Genomic DNA, 24,172 nt, shown 5'->3' on the forward strand with positions numbered 1-24,172 from the left:
ATGCTGCAACAATGCAAAGGGGTCCACATAGCTCTGTATATCTCCGCATTGACATAATAGACATCATAGCTTGACGGTAGGTAGGGGTGGTACATCCTTTATAAACTTCCTTGACAACGTCCTTTAAAACAAACATGGGGAACTTTTACAAAAGGCTATCAGAACAAGTTTGCAAATACACATCTATATGATACCTCATGTAGGGATTTCTAAGACTCCAAAAATGATTTGTACTCCTGGAAAGAGATCGGGAGGTAATGGGGATAGATGCAGTAAAGAGGTCAATAGAACGCAGACCTTGGGGGACGCTGAGTTGGTGCAAATTCAACAAATGGATATTCCTTAGTCTGTCATGATTGATGTATTGTAAAGGGCCAAAATGTGGTGACTGCTGTCCGATTTGGATATATTTTGCTGCATAACATTTAGAAGTTGTCCCCTTTCAGGTTTAGAAAAAGTGACTGCTAAATGCTATCTATCGTTGGTATAAGGTGGTAGCATAGCAAGCATACAGGTGGTAGTCAAAGTCATGTTTAACTGTAATGCAGTTGATTGATGAAAACGACATGAACATGTATGGGTTTGACATCCATACAAGATTTATAATCCAATTTTTTACTTCAAAATAGTGTGAAATACACATGTAAATATGTAAATGTAGGCTCATTTTGCTGGGGGGTAATTAGGCCATTTGGGATCTTTCCCCCACGGCCTCTTTCCCCCACGCATTTCCATGGCATTTCCATTGCGTAAGTCGAGTTCCATTGACCTCTGTACCGCATCTATGAAAGGGGAAGCTTGCCACAAGAAGTGGAGGCAGTTGTGGGACAAGCTCGTTAAGCAACAACAAAAAACGGTGCTGCCTTTTTACTTTGTGATATTTTGGCTGAGCTCCTATGTTAAGTATCGGGAAACCGACTCCAACATTTCAAAAGAGTTAAGGTCTTGTCTTGTCTTTTCTTTTAGCCCTGAATCACTGCACGTTGTGCAAACCTACTTATTGGATGTCCATGACACACTCCGCTCTACTGTGCTCCCAGAAGCGCAAGAAGTATGAATGCTCTGACTTCTGCAGAATCCGCAGTGCTGTAAATACTATATGTCTGTATGACTTGTCTGGGTACCAGTCTTTTCAGCTAAAATTCCACTCCTTGCCATTCCTGTCATTTGCCAAAGAGACTGGCCTTTCAGGAATCTCAACATTCAATATGCAGCTGGATTTACAACGCAGCTGCTGATTGGCAGTTGAAAGCAACATTAATATTTTCTATGAGAACATTATGGAACTTAGGGTGCGTGCAAATTTGGTAAGATATATCATTAGAATTTTGAGAGCAACAATAAACAATACTCACAATATGTTGACACAATTACAATCTTTATAGAATAGAAATCTAATTTCATAAAGTTTCCAGCAGCAAATGAAACAGAATGTGAATTCTCTCCTCCCTCTCTCCCCGGTTTTAGCTTGTGGCTATCACTGTCTATCTGGCTAGGTTTAGGATATTTACTAGCCCATTTCAGTGACATACTTGGCTATGATTAGCACGTTACTTGGTCCCGTTGTGGTGGGATATTCTGTCACAACCGTGTGTAGAGAAGGACCAATGAACAGCGGAGGTTGAGTTCCACATCTTTATTTCTAAGTGAAACTTAAGCAAAACAAGACAAGACCGAAACGTGGTGCACATGCACCAACACAAACAATATCCCACAAACACAGGTGGGAAAAACAGCTACTTAAATATGATCCCCAATTAGAGACAACGATTACCAGCTGCCTCTAATTTGGATTCATACAAATCACCAACGTAGAAAATAAACTTAGATCACCACATAGAAGTAAATCAACTAGATCACCCCCAGTCACAGCCTGACCTACTTCACCATAGAGAAACAATTGCTCTCTATGGTCAGGGCGTGACACAAACAAAACATTTTGTTTGTCTCTAAGCAGGTTTCCATCCAAACTTTTTATGCGAGTAAAAAAACAAATGTCACGACAAACCTGATGAAAACAGCAAAGTTGTCATTAACCTTTCCAAATGTCAACAAAATAAAAAATGCAAGACAAGGTGGGGTCTTTTTGTGTTGGTAAAATGTATTATGTAAGAAATGCTGGTGGTAACGCCTTTATGCGCAAATATTGATACAGTGTATAATAACCATCATATGGAAGTAAACTTGGAGTCATGCGATGATAGGTTGTGTGGTACCCCCACTCCCACTACAACTCTAGAAAGCATGCAGTCTATTCAGTGCAGAATGTAATGTGAAAAAGTCGATTTTCATCCCAGGCCTGATATTCTAAGAGTTGATTCTGGTTGGGCTGGCCCTGGCTTATGGTTTGTACAACATTATAACCTATGTTTGAGACCAAAGTGTTGCAGTGGCTGTGTGAGAAGAGTGCCTGTATCTCTCACAGAACTAGAATGACATTCACTTTCTATGATCTCTTCCTCTCTCTGCTGTGATAGACATGAGCCTGCAACTCTCATCTCTCCAGTGTTGCACTTCATAAATTATTTCCTTATAGAATCATAGCCACACTAAGGGTTCTGCAGCACCCCTGATAAATTAAAATACATTTGCTAAAGTTATAGAATTACTGCTGTCTATTCAGAAAGAAAGGAATACTTCAGAATAGCCTACTACACCATAAGAATGACTTTAATTTAGCCTCAGAGGAATAATAGCTTTTTTTTTTTAAATAGTCTAGCTGTGGGTTGTGCGTAACATAATAACAAGGCATAGACTACAGTCCGGGCCGAAAGGCAAATCTGTCAGTGAACAGCATTCAGACAAAACAGGCCTTTGAAATATTTCAAATACAAAAAGCTACAAGCTCTCAAAGTATCACATAACAATTAGACGTTCATCCATTTTTCTCAAATTTCAAATTTTGAAGTTGTTCCAAATGTGTTTAAGGTTAAGGTTAGGCATCAACTCCTAATTGCTAAGGTTAGGCATTAACTCTGAATAGTTCAGGTAAGGGTTAAGGTTGGGGATAGGCTTAAAACAAAAATATCAAAACCACTTTATTTTACTGTATTCGAACTTGCAACCTTTGGAATCAGATGCACCATCCACAATACCCTAGCTAAACTGAAACCTACTTGAAGGTAAAGGTGCTCACTGTTGCCCCTAGTGGTCGGTTACCACATCATCTCCTGACCTCCTCAGACATGGATGGATGTCGAATTCTGACTTGTATCAAGGGTGACCTGCCTGGGGAAAACACCGGTTTGAAAGCAAATGACTGAAAGGGCTGAAAAGAGAATACTCTAAACTCTCTGCTGTAGGCTACCAAATATTTCCCCAACTTCCAAATATTGTTTTCCAAAATAAAACAAGAGAGAAAATGCATGAGCCATCATCTAGTGATTGAGCTGCACATCATTGGGTGAGTCAGTGAAACTGGAAAGCAATTTTTAGGACTATAATTTCCTCCTCATATTGTAGCCTACAATATGTCTCCACACAAGGTTGTTTTTATTGATCTCACATTCTCAAGTTGTCAGTGTCAATGTAGCCTGTCATTTCTATAATTTCTGCGCTGTTAAAACAGATTCTGCTAAAGTTTCCAGTCATGTAAAATTATGTAAAATTGCAGGAAATGCGTTTATAAAAGTCCACATTTTTCCCTGACCCTGGGCTACAAAAAAAACACCCATGTGTGCAAATTCTCAAAGTGCCTCTACTCTACTGCTCTGTCACTACGCAAATGCTATGATATGCATGCAATGCATTCTGGTATCTCAGAGCTCCCCAGGTGACCCCCCTCTCCCACTCACTTTTTGTTCCACCACCTCCCGATTTACAAATTAAGCACAGACTTTATTAGCCTACAGAAGAACTAAGTTATGATGAACTTCACAGGTTGATGAAAGTGCTCCATTCTAATAGATATCGAGGGTCTTATTCTGGTGACATGATGATCGATGCTTGGCTGCCATTTGTCAAATAAAAATAATCAATCTTGTATCCATAATAATCTCATCGTGTAGGGGCTGTATCTGCGAGCTGTCAGATGGAGCACACATGCCAAGACCGAGTGGGCACATTCGCTATAGCCTAAAAGGCAAAAATTATTGTGACAAAACCATCAGCGGAGTTGAAAATGCGATAGAAACCTAAATAACGTGTATTTGTAATTCAGTACATGGGAATTTAACTGCAAAAGTATTTTTATGTGCAGATCATCATGCACAGGCTTTTTTCAGCAACAAGTCAATTTCATGGAAACATCTTTGGTGGGAATATGCGCATATTGTTTTTATGCAGATTTTAGAATATTCACATGAAAATCTGTCGCCAATTGGATGGAAACCTAAACTCAGCAAAAAAAGAAAATGTCCCTTTTTCAGGACCCTGTCTTTCAAAGATAATTAGTAAACATCAAAATAACTTCACAGATCTTCATTGTAAAGGGTTTAAAAACAGTATATACATATGAGATGAGTAATGTAGGGTATGTAAACATATAAAAGTGGCATTGTTTAAAGTGGCTAGTGATACATTACATCAAGATGGCAAGATGCAGTAGATGGTATAGAGTACAGTATATACATATAAGATGAGATAGTAGCTGTTTTTCAGTCTTTCGGTCTCTGCTTTGATGCACCTATACTGACCTCACCTTCTGGATGTTAGCAGGGTGAACAGGCAGTGGCTTGGGTGGTTGTTGTCCTTGATTATATTTTTGGCCTTCCTGTGACATCGGGTGTTGTAGGTGTCCTAGAGGGGAGGTAGTTTGCCCCCGGTGATGCGTTGTGCAGACCTCACTACCCTCTGAAGAGCCTTACGGTTATGGGCGGAGCAGTTGCCGTACCAGGCGGTGATACAGCCCGACAGGATGCTCTCGATTGTGCATCTGTAGAAGTTTGTGAGTGTTTTTGTTGACAACCCGAATTTATTCAGCCTCTTGAGGTTGAAGAGGTGCTGCTGCGCCTTCTTCACCATGCTGTCTGTGTGGTTTGACCATTTCAGTTTGTCCGTGATGTGTACGCCGAGAAACTTAAAACTTTCTACCCTCTCCACTACTGTCCGTCGATGTGGATAGCGGGGTGCTCCCTCTGCGGTATCCTGATGTCCACGATCATCTACTTTATTTTGTTGACGTTGAGTGTGAGGTTATTTTCCTGACACCACACTCCGAGGGCCCTCGCCTCCTCCCTGTAGTCGTTGTTGGTAATCAAGCCTACCACTGTAGTGTTTTCTGCAAACTTGATGATTGAGTTGGAGGCGTGCATGGCCACGCAGTCGTGGGTGAACAGGGAGTACAGGAGAGGGCTGAGAACGCACCCTTCTGGGGCCCCAGTGTTGAGGATCAGCGGGGTGGAGATTTTTGACCTACCCTCACCACCTCGGGGCGGCCCGTCAGGAAGTCCAGGACCCAGTTGCACAAGGCGGGGTCGAGTCCCAGGGTCTCGAGCTTGATGACGAGTTTGGAGGGTACTATGGTGTTAAATCTAATCAAATGTATTTATACAGCCCTTCATACATCAGCTGATATCTCAAAGTGCTGTACAGAAACCCAGCCTAAAACTCCAAACAGCAAGGAATGCAGGTATTGAAGCACGTTGGCTAGGAAAAACTCCCTAGAAAGGCCAAAACCTAGGAAGAAACCTAGAGAGGAACCAGGCTATGTGGGGTGGCCAGTCCTCTTCTGGCTGTGCCGGGTGGAGATTATAACAGAACATGGCCAAGATGATCAAATGTTCATAAATGACCAGCATGGTCAAATAATAGTAATAATAATAAATGCTGAGCTGTAGTCGATGAACAGCATTCTCACATAGGTATTCCTCTTGTCCAGATGGGTTAGGGCAGTCTGCAGTGTGATTGCATCGTCTGTGGACCTATTGGGGCGGTAAGCAAATTGGAGTGGGTCTAGGGTATCAGGTAGGGTGGAGGTGAAATGTTCCTTGACTAGTCTCTCAAAGCACTTCATGATGACGGAAGTAAGTGCTACAGGGCGGTAGTCATTTAGCTCAGCTACCTTCGCTTTCTTGGGAACAGGAACAACGGTGGACCTCTTGAAGCATGTTGGGACAGCAGACTGGGATAAAGATTGATTGAATATGTCTGTAAACACACCAGCCAGCTGGTCTGCTCATGCTCTGAGGATGCGGCTGGGGATGCCGTCTGGGCCTGCAGCCTTGCGAGGGTTGACACGTTTAAATGTTTTGCTCACGTCGGCTGCAGTGGAGGAGAGCTCGCAGGTTTTGGTAGCGGGCCATGTCAGTGGCACTGTATTGTCCTCAAAGCGAGCAAAGAAGTTGTTTAGTCTGTCTGGGAGCAAGACATCCTGGTCTGCGACGGGAACTGTTTTCCTTTTATAGTCCGTGATTGACTAGACCCTGCCACATACCTCTCATGTCTGAGCCGTTGAATTGTGACTCTACTTTGTCTCTATACTGACGCTTAGCTTGTTTGATTGCCTTGCGGAGGGAATGAACCATAAACAATTAATGAACATGCACCTGTGGAACGGTTCTTAAGACATTAACAGCTTAAAGACTGTAGGCAATTAAGGTAACAGTTATAAAAACTTATGACACTAAAGAGGCCTTTCTATGGACTCAGAAAAACACCAAAAGAAAGATGCCCAGGGTCCCTGCTCATCTGTGTGAATGTGCCTTAGGCATGCTGCAAGGAGGCATGACGACTGCAGATGTGGCCAGGGCAATAAATTGCAATGTCCGTACTGTGAGACACCTAAGACAGCACTACTGGGAGACAGGATGGACAGCTGATCGTCATCGCAGTGGCAGACCACGTGTAACATCCCCTGCACAGGATTGGTACATCCGAACATCACACTTGCGGGACAGGTACAGGATGGCGACAACAACTGCCCGAGTTACACCAGGAACGCGCAATCCCTCCATCGGTGTTTAGACTGTCTGCAATAAGCTGAGAAAGGCTGGACTGAGGGCTTGAGGCCTGCAAGACAGGAATGTCAGTGTTCTGACAGAGCCCGGATCTCAATCCCATTGAGCACATCTGGGACCTGTTGGATCGGCGGGTGAGGGCTAGGGCTATTCCCCTCAGAAATGTCCGACAACTTGCAGGTGCCTTGGTGGAAGAGTGGGGTAACATCTCACAGCAAGAACTGCAAATCTGGTGCAGTCCATGAGGAGGAGATGCACTGCAGTACTTAATGCAGCTGGTGGCCACACCAGATACTGACTGTTACTTATGATTTTGACCACCCTTTGTTCAGGGACAAGTTATTCCATTTCTGTTAGTCACATGTCTGTGGAACTTGTTCAGTGTTTGTCTCAGTTGTTGAATCTTGTTATGATCATACAAATGTTAAGTTTGCTGAAATTAAACGCAGTTGAGAGGATGTTTCTTTTTGTGCTGAGTTTAGTTTCTGGCTTGCATAGCACAGGTGGTGGTGTCCTAAATTCACTGTAGTAGGCTAGGCCTAATATATAGGCTACCATACGAATGGTGGATTCAATAGCCCAGTCTAGGAATGATTTTATATTTTACATATCTCTGTCTTCACTGTTCCCTTCTTGCGCAATTCGTGCATCTCGCTGGCATCTCCACTGGCCTCTCTCTCTCTTCCATCCTCTCTCTATTGCTCTTATAGCTCTTGAACCAGTAGCCTAGCTCAATGCGTGTCCCAGAAGCAGCAATATAGTTTCGTCACGTATTTTGAACAATTCAAAAATATAATATGCAATAGCGTTCACACAGTGAACTGGCGGGGAAGTTTGAATGGCAAGAGCTTCTCTGGTGTGATGTGACCACATTGGCTGGTGGTAAAAATGCAATAAAGGCGAATCTTCTGTTCTCCTTGCACCCAATGTTTATGTTTACAATAAAATGTAATACGTTAGAATGCCCAATGTTATGACGTTTTCAAACAAATGCATGAATTAAGTCAGAACGTTTTCCTATAAGACTAATTTGCATAAACATCGCGATTGGATGATGGCTGTGAGGGTTTTCGAATCAGGTTCAAATCCTCTGATCTCATGATTGATAGAATGTTCATATTTGAAGACTCCCGAAAGCCCAGTATCTTTGTCAGACGACAGGAGTGGCAAGGAGTGAATGTAATAGCTGAACAGAGATGGCAACCAGGCTCCAGATTGACCATAAATGGGCTTTATAAACACACACATGCATGCGCGCGCGCACTAACACAAGCACTCACACCGCACACTTGGGAGAGAGGGGGATAGCAACGGCCTAACAATAGGCCTACAACATATCCTTATCTCTTGATGAGACATGTGTCTATCGAACACACATTGGTGTGAATGCAGTGTGAAAAGACACACAGCCCCAGTGTCGAGGAGGATAAGGCTTGCGGTGATTCCAAACACATCTCTAAAGAAATAGGATCCCCTGCCTACACCACTCGCGTTTAAGAGAGCGAGTCTGTGTGCGTTTTCGACACTGCGCAAAGTTACAGGTCTGACTGAATAGGTTGAGACAAATGTCAAATGCACACCACTCTCACATAAACCGGGATTAGAGAGACCAGTACCACATGCGTTGGGCCAAAGCTAAACGAAGGGCGTCTGTTGCGTATTATGTGAGGGTCTTCTGCTGTATAAACAATCTGTGATTTTCCGTGACCGGTACTCCAGTTCAGGTTCACAGAACAGGAGTCGTTAGCGACATTCCCAGGGCTGACGCAGATGCACCCGCTGGATAGAAGGTCGCATGTCAACGTTGGGCTAATTCTAACGTGCTACGGATTAACACTTGTGTATTCACCACAAAATACATCATTCACACAAATGTATCAAGGGTTTTTCTATGAGGGATACTTTCACAACCATGTCAATAGGTTAAGTACGCTTACTGCCAAGCTCCAAAATATACAGAATATCGTTTATAAAACACACACAATCGGCACATATTACATTCACCTTGAATCAGAAATAAGGAAGTTGTGATATGGATTCTTACCTGATTGCTGTTAGCAGTAGTTATTCGATGTAACGGATATTTCCCGATCGGTTTCGTTGATGCAAATTAAGTTTTCCATCCATGGCACGTCTCAGTTGGGGAGATAGAATATCATTCACATGAGCGACGGGGAATCTTCTGTCCACAAATCTTCACGACGAGTCAATCCAGCTCTCCTCCAAAACCGATGAAAAGTAAAAACCGAAATAGTTTAAAAAAAAATGAAAATATGACATGAAATCATAAAACACCATAAATCAAACGAAAATATGCAAACGGAAAAATACACCAAAAAACACAATCCCAACGAAAAAGGGGGGCAAAATGCCGTAGAAAAAGAGAGGTCCAGTTTTGTTCATAAACTGTCGAAGTGCTCTTTGATAAATCCACTCCGTATCTCCATGGTCTCATGCAGACACATTGTATTCCAAACCGAGCAGAGAATGCGCTCACGAGCCGCGGCAGCAGCAGAACGGGATAACGCGTTTTTTTCTTATTCTAGTGCCCAATATTGCGAGTCCTCCTCTTCTTACAGTAGCTATTTTTCCGAAGCTGAAAACCACACTGACAACGCGTAAAACCACCTCTCCTTATCTCTCCCACTACCCCTCTCCTTTATTCGCTTTGGCTGAGTGTGAATGGGTCTGTCTCTCGACTAGGTCTATTCTGCTCTGGCATCCGCGATATCCACAGGCAGCGGCTCACAGTAGGGCATCTGGTTCCCCGCAGTCGCTTCAGCAGCGGAGAACGGAGATGCGCGGTCCCGTCTCTCTCTCTCTCGTTCTTTTTTTTCTTCTCTCTCGATGGGGACCAGTCTGGCGCGCATCCTGTTGCTGACGTCACCCCGGCGCAAATTCCAAACACAACATATGAAAAAAGCTTAATCACCATAGTCTACTACTAACTCACTTACAGGTAAAAAATAACACAGCCTACTATTTATATCATCATCCCCCTTTAGTTCTGTTTTTTTAATATGCTGTCTTATAGCCTTCTCTTCACACAACAACACATCTACAAATGTAATATCCCACCTGCACTCATCTCTATGGCTCATTGACTAAATATTGCAGATCATTCCTTTTATAAATGCATATTGACCATTTGCAATGGGTCAACAAACAAGACAAAATTAGATTCCGTTTCCGATTACCAACTGTGCAAAAACGGTTTGAATCAACGTTTTTCTACGGTTTTCCACGTGTTTAAACCAAATAAATCAATGTGATGACGTTGAGTCAACGCACCATTTTACACTAACTATCATTTTTATTCAGACATTTGGATCAACACAAATAAATAATCATAACATTTACAACTATATAAATATACAAATGTATACAAAAATAAGACTCAAATGTCAAAAATAAGTAACAAAGACAATTAGAAACAAATGTGTTTTTATTTGGCACTCAAGCATCAATACAAACCCCCTACACCAACTCTGTCTTCCAAGGGTCAAGACTAAACCAATTCACCTTGGTGGTGTGCAGACTGGTTTTATATTATTATTAATGATTTCGCACAAACCAGAAAAATATGCAACAATATGTCTGTGAAGATATATATTCACAGTATTATGAATGAATTGTGGTTTATTTGGTATCATTTCGTAGTTTGACTGATGGGGATGAGGTATTCCGATAATGTTAATTGACCCACATTGACGTGAAGTGCAAATGAGCGATAGAAAACCGATCGTGCAAGTGTCACCGTTCCCCCCAAAATTGTGTGCTGCCCCCGGCAAGATGCCGCCCTGGGCGACTGCCCATGTCGCCTATACCTAAATCTGCCACTGATTGAACCAAATGTAAATCAAAACTAGATGTTGAACTGACATCTGTACCCAATGGGTGAGAGCCATATAATATTTTCAGGACCAGGGAGAGCTCCCCTCAGACTGCCGAGGTTAGTCCTGGGCCCGTTTGCACACAACGTCTCAGAGTAGGAGTGCTGATCTAGGACCAGGCGTCATATGGCCATGTAATCTTATTCATTATTATTTAAAAGGCTAAATTGATCCTAGAGCACTGAGAAGTTTTATGAATATTGAATAAAAAACAAGACGCAAAAAACTGAAATCAGCACCTGTGAATTCCTAAATGTTCCTAAATATGTTTATAGTTAGAGCCTACCTCTCATCTATGTATGGGCATATAAAATACACATTTTATTTGATGTAAAAATAACATGGCATTGAACTTGAAACATGGTGAAGTGATTAATTACACTTTGGACGGTGTATATATACACCCAGTCACTACAAAGATGCAGGTGTCCTTCCTAACTCAGTTGCCAGAGAGGAAGGAAATCACTCAGGTATTTCAAAGAAATTAACTTAATGTCCTGAAAACAAAACGTTATGTGTGGCGCAAATCCAACACAACAAATCACTGAGTACCATGCTTCATGTTTCCAAGCTTGGTGGTGGCTGCGTCATGTTATGGGTATGCTTGCCATTAGCAAGGACTAAGGAGTTTTGTAGGATAAAAATAAACAGAATAGAGCTAAGCACATGCATAAGAGGAAAGCCTGGTTCTGTCTGCTTTCCAACAGACACTGGGTGACAAATCCCCTTTTAGCAGGACAATACCTAAATTAAAAGGCCAAATCTACACTGGAGTTGCTTACCAAGATGACAATGAATACATCTGAGTGACTCATTTACATTTGTGACTTAAATCGTCTTGGAAATCTATGGCAAGACTTGAAAATGGCTGTCTAGCAATGATAAACAACCAACTTGACGGCGCTTGAAGAATAAAACAATTATTCAAATATTGTGAAATCCAGGTGTGCAAAGCTCTAAAAGACTCACAGCTTTGATTGCTGCCAAAGGTGATTCCAACAGGTATTGACTTAGAAATGTGAATATTTACAGTACCAGTCAAAAGTTTGGACACACCTACTCATTCAAGGGTTTTTTCTTTATTTTTACTATTTTCTACATTGTAGAATAATAGTGAAGGCATCATGCAACTATGAAATAACACATATGGAATCATGTCGTAACCAAAAACCAAAATATATTGTATATTTGAGATTCTTCAAATGGCACGACAATGATGCCCATTTGATCCTGAGGCCCATTGTCGTGCCTTTCATCCACCACCGTCACCTCATGTTTCAGCATGATAATGCACGGCCCCATGTCGCAAGGATCTGTACACAAATCCTGGAAGCTGAACATTTCCCAGTTCTTCCATAGCTTTCATACTCACCAGACATGTCACCCATTGAGCATTCTTGGGATGCTCTGGATCGACGTGTACAACAGCCTGTTCCAGTTCCTGCCAATATCCAGCAACATTGCATTACCATTAAAGAGGAGTGGGAAAACATTTTACAATGTACAATCAAAAGTCTGATCAACTCTATGCGAAGGAGATGTGTCGCGCTGCATGAGGCAAATGGTGGTCACCAGATACTGACTGTTTTTTTGATCCACGCCCCTATCTTTCTTTTAAGGTATCTGTGACCAGATGCATATCTGTATTCTCAGTCATGTGAAATCCATAGATTAGGGCCTAATGAATTAATTTCAATTGACTGATTTCCTTATACGTCTGTAACTCAGTAAAACCTTAGAAAATGTTACATGTTGCGTTTATATTTTTGTGCAGTATATTTACAGTAATCCATTTAGAATTCATGCTTTAACACAACCAAATGTGGAATAAGTCAAGTGGTTTGAATACTTTCTGAAGGCACCATATAAGCCTAAATAGCAGCAACATTGATGATATATGAGTGATAAATGATGATCACATTTCATATGCTCTATAAACCTACCCTTTAGTGCATCTATTTAGTTTTTAAGTGGAGATAACTCAATCAATCTAATGATAGCACATTGGTAGTAGTCAGTGACAAATATCATACCTAAGCAGGGCTGGGCTTTGTTACAACACTGAATGGGAGACCAAAGGATAGCTGTAGATGGATCAATTCCCCAGTAGGCGGTGTTGTCCTGCCTATAGTTTTTCCTCCGGATAGTTGATTTAACGTTGTTATCTGACTTTGTTTTAAACGTACAAATTAACCAATTATAAACAAGGGTTGTCTATGTTGAAATGTGGTTACCATGATGCTGTAATCCTGTGGATGACATTTCATCTTAAACATTTTCTTTTGGCCTACTGTACATTGATTACGTTTTTTCAAATCCATCGTATTTTCCACACAGATTCCACGTCTCAGTACATTTAGCTAAAATAACATTGATTCAACCAATTTGTTTCCAGTTGTCACGCCCTGGCCTTAGTTATCTTTGTTTTCTTTATTATTTTGGTTAGGCCAGGGTGTGACATGGGTGATTTATTGTGTTTCGTCTTGTCTAGGGGTTTTATTAGATTAATGGGGTTGTGTTCAGTGTAGTTGTCTAGGTAAGTCTATGGTTGCCTAGGGTGGTTCTCAATCAGAGGCAGATGTTTATCGTTGTCTCTGATTGGGAGCCATATTTAGGCAGCCATATTCTTTGGGTATTTTGTGGGTAATTGTTTCCTGTCTTTGTGTTTTCTGCACCAGATAGGGCTGTTTCGGTTTTCACGTTTATTGTTTTGTATTCCTGTTCATGTTTGAGTTTTCCTATTAAAACCATGGACACTTACCACGCTGCATATTGGTCCTCTGATCCTTCTCGCCTCTCTTCTTCAGACAAAGAGGAGGAAAACCGTGACACCAGTGGTGTGTCTCTGTCTGAGCATTTAGAAATTGTGTTTGTAATGTTAATGTGACATGTAGGGGTGGCAGGTAGCCTAGTGGTTAGAGCCTAGTGGTTAGAGCCTAGTGGTTAGAGCCTAGTGGTTAGAGCCTAGTGGTTCGAGCCTAGTGGTTCGAGCCTAGTGGTTAGAGCGTTGGACTAGTAACTGAAAGGTTGCTAGATTGAATCCCTGAGCTGACCAGGTAAAAATCTGTCGATCTCCCCCTGAACAAGGCAGTTAACCCACTGTTCCTAGGCTGACTTGCCTAGTTAAATATAAAAATCAAATAGTGACAACTAACCTAGCCAAACACACAACATGTGTTCAGTGAATGTTCGAGTGCCTAATGGGAAAGAGTTTGTAGGCCTATGTAGATGAAATGGTGTGCATGTGATCATCATATGACTCATAAAAAGAAAATCAGCACATTTGAATTCGTGATCAAATGTCTTGTTAAAAAACAAAATCTATGTAAATTACACCTCATCTATACAATGAAAATATACAGTTTTACCCGTTTAAATGGCACTATAAATATTTGTCTTCAACAGCAACAGTGGGCGAGAAATGAGATGGGGTTCGATTTAAGGGGGAAAAGGAAACAGAACTTAAAAGCAAAAGCACTTTAGAGATATTACATAAACCTCTGCATATTTGGCCGAAGGTGGAACTTCATTTAATATCCCCAAACTCTCTCCTGTCAACTCAGCAGTATGAGCAACCCATTCCCCTTCCCCACTTTCCTCCCCTCAAACCTTTACATATATCCAGACTTGGGCTTGAATTCCCTCATTTTTATTGAATATTTTATGACTGGGCATTTGCAGCTCCCAGCTCGTAAGCTGCAAAACTCTGGGATTCTTCTCAGGCTATTAATGTCTGAGCTGACATACAGAGGTTTGTTCCGTTATAGTGAGGAGACACTGTGTAGCCCTTTCATGCAGTTAAATGGCATAGTGGCCTCATGGGGCGGCAGGGTAGCCTAGTGGTTAGAGCGTTGGACTAGTAACCGGAAGGTTGCAAGTTCGAATCCCAGAGCTGACAAAGTACAAATCTGTCGTTCTGCCCCTGAGCAAGCAGTTAACCAGCTGTTCCTAGGACGTCATTGAAAATAAGAATTTGTTCTTAACTGACTTGCCTAGTAAAATAAAGGTAAAATAAAAAAATGGGTGGCCTCTGGTCTGATGAAACAAAAATAGAACTGTTTGGCCATAATGACCATTGTGACATCCACCATATTCTAATCAAAACTGTTGCTGTAGGATTCGTGAGGACAGATGATGTCTGTTGTCCTTCAAGACACTATTATTCTCACTGCACGCCACCGCTAGACATATGTACAACACTAACCATCCGTCAGCCAGGCATGCTTTACACTCTTCGAGAAAGGGTTCCAAAAGGGTTCTTCGACTGTCCCCATGTGATAACCCTTTTTGTTTCCAGATAGACCACTTTTTGATTCCAGGTAGAACTCTTTTGGGTTCCATGTGGAACCCTTTCCACAGAGGGTTCTACATTGAACCCAAAAGAGTTCTACCAGGAACGAAAAAGGGTTTTTCAAAGAGTTATCCAAAGGGGACAGACAAAGAACCATTTTAGGTTCTAAATAGCACTTTTTTCTAAGAGTGTACTGAGCATAGCAGTCAAGAACATGGACAGGAAGACAGAATGAAGCATGACATTGGAATCGCGTAATGTTGTATTATTGTAATGACTCCATGTTGTTTAGTAAACCATCTTGGCAGAGACTGAGTAATCTCATTGTTGATAATACAAATGTTTCCACTCGGCTGTACAATGGAAACGTTGGCAGGTGCCACCGCAACAACGCACAGTAGAGTACATTAACAAATGGAATGACAACAACACAATGCAGTGACCCTGCTCTTAGTATTCACAATATGACCATTGTGGAGTGGGTTAACACTGTTGACACTGATTAGTGCGCCCACCTCGTTAGCTTCAGTTTGGAATACAATACAGTACATTAAGGTCACAATGGGCACAATGCATAGCTGGTTTCTCAAGGAGGGAAGAAATACTGTGTAGTGACACTGCCTTTAATATACCATGAACACTTCAGAACACTAAATGTAAACTGGGTGGTTTGAGTCCTGAATGTTGATTGGCTGACAGCCGTGGTATATCAGACCACATGCCATGAGTATGACAAAACATTTTTCTGCTCTAATTGCATTGATAACCAGTTTAAAATAGCAAAAAGGCTCCTTGGGGATTTGTGATATATGGCCAATATAGCACGGCTAAGGGCTGTGTCCAGGCACTCCACAATGCGTTGTGCCTAAGAACAGCCGTTGGCCGTGGTATATTTGCCATATACCACACCTCCCTGGGCCTTATTGCTTAAGTATACCATGAACATGTCAGAACACTAAGTATACCATGAACATGTCAGAACACTAAGTATACCATGAACATGTCAGAACACTAAGTATACCATGAACATGTCAGAACACTAAGTATACCATGAACATGTCAGAACACTAAGTATACCATGAACATGTATGTGTCAAGTCCCATTGGTTCTAGTGTTAAATCGTTAACCCTTTGTGGCTAATGCACCCACCTCCAGGGCCCAGATTCACCCTCTTAAAATATGCCATTTTTTTACTTAAATCTAGACTTATTAACAATGTTAAGCAAAGTTGCTATTCCTTAAAACGGTTATTGGAAATATTCTTGCTCTACTTCTTATGTTTCTCCTTAAGCAAACAGTTAAGAAAGTTGAAAACAAAGTTAATGGAATTGTTCTTAATTCCAAGATAGGTAAACCCTTGTCCTAAAATCTGGGCAGTGAGATAATAATCTCATTAAAATAAATTAAACATGCTTAATTCACTGACAAACTTCATCTAAAAGTTTCAGTATTGAATATTTAAAACCAAAGAGTATGTTTTTGAACAGTAAACGCAGTACGAAATATGCTAACACGATTGCCAAAGCAAAGCTAATTTGGTTGCCCAGAAACACACATTTTAAGAAGATTAATAAGATGATATTTGAGAAGTTCGTAAGAAAATCATAAAATGTTAAGATATTGTTGAGGAGATTAAACTTTCAAACTATCGTATGAACTTCATAATTTTTTTCTTAAAAAGATTCATACGTTTTTGCGTAAGAAGTGTTTTGTGAATCTGGGCCCAGTTACTTGTTCAGTTTGTATATAATGGTACTTGAAGTACCTTACACTATAAAAACATTATTTGTATGTCTCTACAGTACCTCATAAAATATAAGTTGAATTAGGGTATACAAAAGGCGTGATTATAACTGGTAACATGTACATACAGTTGAAGTCGGAAGTTTACAGACACTTAGGTTGGAGTCATTAAAACTCGTTTTTCAAACACTCCACAAATGTCTTGTTAACAAACTATAGTTTTGGCAAGTCGGTTAGGACATCTACTTTGTGCATGACACAAGTCATTTTTCCAAAAATTGTTTACAGACAGATTATTTCACTTATAAGTCACTGTATCACAATTCCAGTGGGTCGGAAGTTTACATACACTAAGTTGACTGTGTCTTTAAACAGCTTGGAAAATTCCAGAACATGATGTCATGGCTTTAGAAGCTTTTGAAAGGCTAATTGACATCATCTGAGTCAACTGGAGGTGTACCTGTGAATGTATTTCAAGGCCTATCTCCAAACTCAGTGACTCTTTGCTTGACATCATGACCTCTACAAGTCTGGTTCATCCTTGGGAGATTTCCAAACGCCTGAAGGTACCGCGTTCATCTGTACAAACAATAGTACGCAAGTATAAACACCACGGGACCACGAAGCTGTCATACCACTCAGGAAGGAGATGCGTTCTGTCTCCTTGAGATGAACATACTTTGGTGCAAAAAGTTCAAATCAATCCCTGAACAACTTCAAATTACCTTGTGAAGATGCTGGAGGAAACAGGTACAAAAGTATCTATTTCCACAGTAAAACGAGTCCTATATCGACATAAGCCAAAAGGCCGCTCAGCAAGGAAGAAGCCACTGCTCCAAAACCCCCATAAAAAACAGACTACGGTTTGCAACTGCACATGGGGACAAAGATCGTACTTTTTGGAGAACTGTCCTCTGGTCTGATGAAACAAAAATAGAATTGTTTGGCCATAATGACCATCGCGATGTTCGGTGGACATAGGGGGAGGCTTGCAGGCCGAAGAACACCATCCCAACCGTGAAGCACGGGGGTGGCAGCATCATGTTGTGGGGGTGCTTTACTGCAGGAGAGACTGGTCCACTACACAAAATAGATGGCATCATGAGGTATGAAAATGACGTGGAAATATTGAAGCAACATCTCAAGACATCAGTCAGGAAGTTAAAGCTTGGTCGCAACTGCGTCTTCCAAATGGACAATGACCCCAAGCATACTTTCAAAGTTGTGGCAAAATGGCTTAAGGACAACAAAGTCAAGGTGTTGGAGTGGCCATCACAAAGTCCTGACCTCAATCCTATAGGAAAGTTGTGGGCATAACTGAAAAAGTGTGCGGGTAAGGAGGCCTACAAACCTGACTCTGTTACACCAACTCTGTAAGAAGGAATGGGCCAAAATTAACCCAACTTATTGTGGGATGCTTGTGGAAGGCTACCCAAAATGTTTGACCCAAGTTAAACAATTTAAAGGCATTGCTACAAAATACTAATTGAATGTATGTAAACGTCTGACCCACTGGGATGTGATGTGATGAAATAAATAAAAGTTTAAATAAATCATTCTCTCTACTATTATTCTGACAATTCACATTCTTAAAATAAAGTGGTGATCCTAACTGACCTAAGAAAGGGAATTTTAACTAGGATTAAATGTCTAAGAAAGGGAATTTTAACTAGGATTAAATGTAAGGAATTGTGAAAAACTGAGTTTTAAATGTATTTTGCTAAGATGTATGTAAACTTCCGACTTCAACTGTCGGTCTAGCCTACACGTTCATATATGCCCATTTCATTTTATGAAAATTTAGTCAGGATAGTCCGTTCAGTAACAATTGCCATTGTGTTCCAGGGAGTCCTGGGATGCTGATTTCCAACATCCTGATTTCCATTAACTGGCAGAGTTGGAATTGATGACAGAAGGGAAAGAGTGGAGGAGAGGATGGAAGAGAGTAAAAGACAGAATGACAGGAGGGGGTAAACCGATTCTATGATTGATGTGGGGTCCTATGATGTCCCTAAAGACTATTTCAGGACCATGGTTAGCTCCAGAGGTGGTTGAATGGTATGGGGAATTCCCATGTGCCTGGATATTTATGAGGGGTTGTAAACACACACACACACACACACACACAGGGTTCCTATATATTATTTCAGCACCATAGAGAGCTCTGTGGTGATGGCAAAATGGGACCCCCCCTGTGCATAGAATATTTACGAGAGCCATTCTGTTGGCCCACATGGGAATTCAGTTAGCTGTAAATTCCATGCCATCCTGTATTATCAACCTAGATGAAAATGGATGGGGCTAAGAGGAGGAAATATGTTTTAAAGACTTTATGATGCTTCACTTACAATATTGATGGGTTTGTGGGTGTGTCACTGTCACTGAAAGAACATTCAGTATCCATCAAATGCAGTGATACGCATATGCACGAAGTATCTCTTATCTCTGTATAGTATGTGTCTTTCGGTCTATTTATCTGTCTATGTACATATCTGGGCAGAATATATCAGTCTTCCTTTCAAGTACTTGTAACATCAAGGCAGAGGAGAATGACAGAATATTTGCCCTAATGCTTATTGTCACCATGTTCCAGTGCACACCTAGGCCAAGCTTTATTTGAACCTCACAACACAAGTTAATGGGCTAATGTGATCTGGTTGGCCACCATCTGGAGTAAGGTTTTTATAGTGGCTAAAGCCAAAGGGGAAAATGGTGTGTATATACAATGTATGTGGACACGGCTTCAAATGAGTGGATTCTGCTATTTCAGCCACACCCATTGCTGATACGTGTATAAAATCATAAATAAATAATAAATACATTTGATTTGAAAATTGAGCACACAGCCATTCAATCTCCATAGACACATATTAGCAGTAGAATGGCCTTACTGAAGAGCTCAGTAATTTTCAACATACCACCATTCCAACAAGTCAGTTCGTCAAATGTCTGCTCTGCTAGAGCTGCCCTGGTCAATTGTAAGTGCTGTTATTGTGAATTGGAGACATCTAGGAGCAACAACAGCTCACTCGCGAGGTAGTAGGCCACACAAGCTCACAGAATGGGACTCCCAAGTGCTGAAGCGCTTACCGTGTAAAAATCATCTGTCCTCGGTTGCAATAATCACTACCGAGTTCCAAACTGCCTCTGGAAAAGACGTCAGCACAATAACTAATCGTTGGTAGCTTCATGAAATGGGTTTCCAGGACCGAGCAGCCCCACACAAGCCTAAGATGTCCATGTGCAATGCCAAGCGTTGGCTGGAGTGGTGTAAAGCTCGCTGCCATTGGACTCTGGAGCAGTAGAAACGTGATCTCTGTAGTAATGAATCACGCTACACCATCTGATAGTCCAACGGTCGAATCATGGTTTGTAGGATGTGTGTGGTGGAAAAGTGGTGGAAAAGGTAGGCAATTGTCATACTTGAGTAAAAATAAAGACACCTTAATTTAAAATGACTCAAGTAAAAGTGAAAGTCACCCAGTAATATATGACTTTAGTAAAAGTCTAAAAGTATTTGGTTTTAAATCTACTTATCCCTTGTGTTGTCTTAAGGGTCAAACATTACCCGCCACTTTGTTAAACAGCAGAGAAACCCCCCTAAATTGTATTTTTTTAATCTTGAAATTTGATTACTTTTCCTAGAGTGACCCCAACATTAGAAAAAGTGAAACTGCCTTTGTTCATATTTCCATGAAAGCTGTACACCACCAGGGTACAAAGATTGTCTTACGGTCATTTTTGACCCAGCAGTTATAAAATCATCTACACACCACAAAAACCACAAATACACACACACACACACACACACACACACACACACACACACACACACACACACACACACACACACACACACACACACACACACACACACACACACACACACACACACACACACACATACACACACACACACACACAATGAGACATTTAGATTATGTGTGCTACTGATTGAACTCAGCCAGCAGTTCCTGAAGAGGAAGATCACCATGGTTGGCACAGTTAGAAAGAACAAGCCTGAGCTCCACCCCTGCACTCCTCGCAACAAGGGGGAGAGAGGCCTTCTCATCAAAGTTTGTCTTCACGCCCAGCACCACTCTAGTGTCTTATCTCCCAAAGAGGAACACGAATGTGGTCCTCCTGAGCACACTGCACAAAACAGCTGAGATCAGTGATCGTGAGGACAGGAAGCCAGCCATCATCCTGGACTACAACCACAACAAAGGAGGTGTGGACAACCTAGACAAGGTGATACGAACTTATAGCTGCAGGAGGATGACTGCTTGCTGGCCTCCGGTCATGTATGATGTGTCCTCATACAATGCCTTTGTGATATGGAACAAGATCAACCCTACCTGGATGCCTGATAGGTGGAACAAGAGACGGGCATTCCTGGAGCAGCTGGGAAAAGCACTTGTAACACCACATATTCAAAGAAGGGAACACCTCCCCCGCACAGCAGTCTCTGCAGCTCTTGTGAAATATGTTCAGGGGGCTGAATCTTGTCTTGATCCACATGAGGCTGCAAATGGGGCAGGCAAAAGGAGATGCCAATTCTGCCCCCCAAGAAGGACTATAATACAAATACTGTGTGCTGCACATGTGGAAAATACATCTGCAAAGTCCATGCACACACACTTGCATACTGTCCTACATGTGCTAATTAGAGTTGATTGATTTATGTTCTTCACATTTTTGTTATGTATCTATTATCTGATTTTATTCTTATTTATTGTTGTTGTTTATACATGTTGTAGGTAGGGGCAATGGTTCAACATATGGGAGAAGACTAGTATTTGTAGTTTAATTCCACATTGTACAGTATATAAGAATACATCACTATGTTGCCAAAAAAAGTCCCTTCAATAGAATGCAATCAAAACTACATTCAGAACATTTCTGTTACTTTCTGGAACGATTGTCGTCGGGAGAAGGAGAAGAGGACCAAGGTGCAGCGTGGTATGTGTCCATATTTATCTAATGAACACAGATATAACAAAATTAACAAACTGACAAACGAACAGTTCTGCACGGTGCAACAAAACACTAAACAGAAAATAACTATCCACCACCCATAGTGGGAAAACAGGCTGCCTAAGTATGGTTCTCAATCAGAGACAACGATCGACAGCTGCCTCTGATTTGGGAACCATACCAGGCCAAACACAGAAATACAAAACATAGAATACAAAACATAGAATGCCCACCCCAACTCAAGCCCTGACCAAACTAAAAAAGAGACATAAAAAAGGAACTAAGGTCAGGACGTGAAGATTTCTTAGACTATACAAGTGCTATCTCTTACTAAAAGCATCACTTTTACATCTATGTAGTACCTTTAGCAATAATAACAATAATAATAACAACAATAAACCTCTACTTTTGTAAGGAAAACAATTATGACAGGTGTGTTCTCATAAAAACAAGTGGTGTCCACTGATTAAATGCAATCTTTCTGCACTGTGAAGAGGGAAAACCCAGACATTCACAAAGTTTGTCATGAATGACAGGATGTTTCTTCATGCAAAATATTTGAGGGGTTTAGTGAAGGCAGGCCATCTTTGACCCTTAGGACAAGGGAGTATACAGCATGTTAAGCCTGCATAAGGGTTAAGTATAAAAAGTAAAAAATATGAATGATTTCAAATTCCTTATATTAAGAATACCAAATGGCACCATTTACTTTTTTTATTTTTTTAACTTATGGATAGTCAGGGGCACACTCCAACACTCAGACATCATTTACAAATGTAGCATTTGTGTTTAGTGAGTCCGCCAGATCAGTGGCAATAGAGATGACCAGGGATGTTCTCTTGATAAGTGTGTGAATATGACTTAAATAGTATTTTTTCTTAATTCTCATAGTTCAGGCTAGGCCCATTAGTTCCAGTAAAGGGAAATCTTAACGCTACAGCCTACAATGACATTCTAGATGATTCTGTGCTTCCAACTTTGTAGCAACAGTTTGGGGAAGGCCTTTCCTGTTTCAGCATGACAATGCCCGTGTGCACAAAGCGAGGTCCATACAGAAATAGTTTGTCGAGATCGGTGAGGAAGAACTTGACCAGCCTCCACAGAGCCCTGACCTCAACCCTCAGCCCTGACCGAACACCTTTGGGATGAATTGGAACGCCGACTGCGAGCCAGGCCTAATCGCCCAACACTAGAGCCCGACTTCACTAATGCTCTTGTGGCTGAATGGAAGTCCCCGCAGTAATATTCCAATATCTGGTGGAAAGCCTCCCCAGAAGAGTTGAGGCTGTTATAGCAGCAAAGGGACACCAACTCCATATTAATGTCCATGATTTTGGAAAGAGATGTTCGACAAGCAGGCGTCCTCTTAGTTTTGACCATGTATTGTATGTATCAATGCAGAGTTTATGGTGAAATCTCAGTCCTTGTAGTATAGTACGAGTTGCTGGTTGTCCTTCTCTGTATTGGGATGTGAGTTTTGCTGTATATCTGTGTACGTGTATGTGTGTGCGTACGTGCATGTAGAGACGCGTGTATTCCTGTGTGTGAGTAAATGTGTTTTTCCCTCAGAGAACTGCTAATGAGGTTCATTAATCTTTGACTCTCATTGTTGAGCTCCATCCACTTAGAATTGAGGAGGTGTGTGTGTTTGAATGTCTGTGTGTGTGTGTGTGTGCTTGTATGAGAGGGAGGGAGGAAGGAAGGAAGGAAGGAAGGAAGGAAGGAAGGAAGGAAGGAAGGAAGGAAGGAAGGAAGGAAGGAAGGAAGGAAGGAAGGAAGGAAGGAAGGAAGGAAGGAAGGAAGGAAGGAAGGAAGGAAGGAAGGAAGGGAGGGAGAGAGAGAGAGGGAGAGAGAGAGAGAGAGAGAGAGAGAGAGAGAGAGAGAGGGAGAGAGAGAGAGAGAGAGAGAGAGAGAGAGAGAGAGAGAGGGAGAGAGAGAGAGAGGGAGAGAGAGAGAGAGAGAGAGAGAGAGAGAGAGAGAGAGTATTGAGGGGACGACTTTGTAAAATGCACGTTCCTCTATAGCCATACAGATTTATTCAACTGATAAAAACAGCTCTGAAACACAGCTGTTTCCCGTAATCAGTAGCCCAGTAATTTCCTATTTCTTCTCTGTAATTTAAAATGTCTGCCCTGTTGGGATGGTCTTCTATTCCCCAATCTATACACTTCCGATGAATTTACCGAGCCCTAATTTGCTCTTGAACAAGAGCTAGTTTGATTCACTCTCTGTGTGTGTGGGCCAACAGGTAATAATAGGACAAGGTGTGAAGCTGAAGAGTAAAAAGATGTTCCCATATTATCAGATTATCTTTTTTGTTTAGCACTTTTATATTATTTGAGTGAAACTGACATCAGTGGGATGCTAACAG

General features: G+C 41.4%; 1 protein-coding gene across 5 annotated transcripts in view; it reads right to left on the minus strand.

The window, feature by feature from the left end:
• adgrb2 (adhesion G protein-coupled receptor B2) overlaps positions 1-9,652 on the minus strand; it is a 501,873-nt gene extending 492,221 nt beyond the window's left edge. For all 5 annotated transcript variants that reach the window (XM_031793151.1, XM_031793150.1, XM_031793148.1 and 2 more), the window contains exon 1: positions 8,941-9,652. The gene's annotated coding sequence lies outside the window, so the exon portion shown is untranslated. The remainder of the gene's footprint in view (positions 1-8,940) is intronic.
• Between the last annotated feature and the right edge of the window lie 14,520 nt (positions 9,653-24,172).

Source organism: Oncorhynchus kisutch, linkage group LG17, assembly GCF_002021735.2.
Source record: "Oncorhynchus kisutch isolate 150728-3 linkage group LG17, Okis_V2, whole genome shotgun sequence".
Lineage (NCBI taxonomy): Eukaryota > Metazoa > Chordata > Actinopteri > Salmoniformes > Salmonidae > Oncorhynchus > Oncorhynchus kisutch.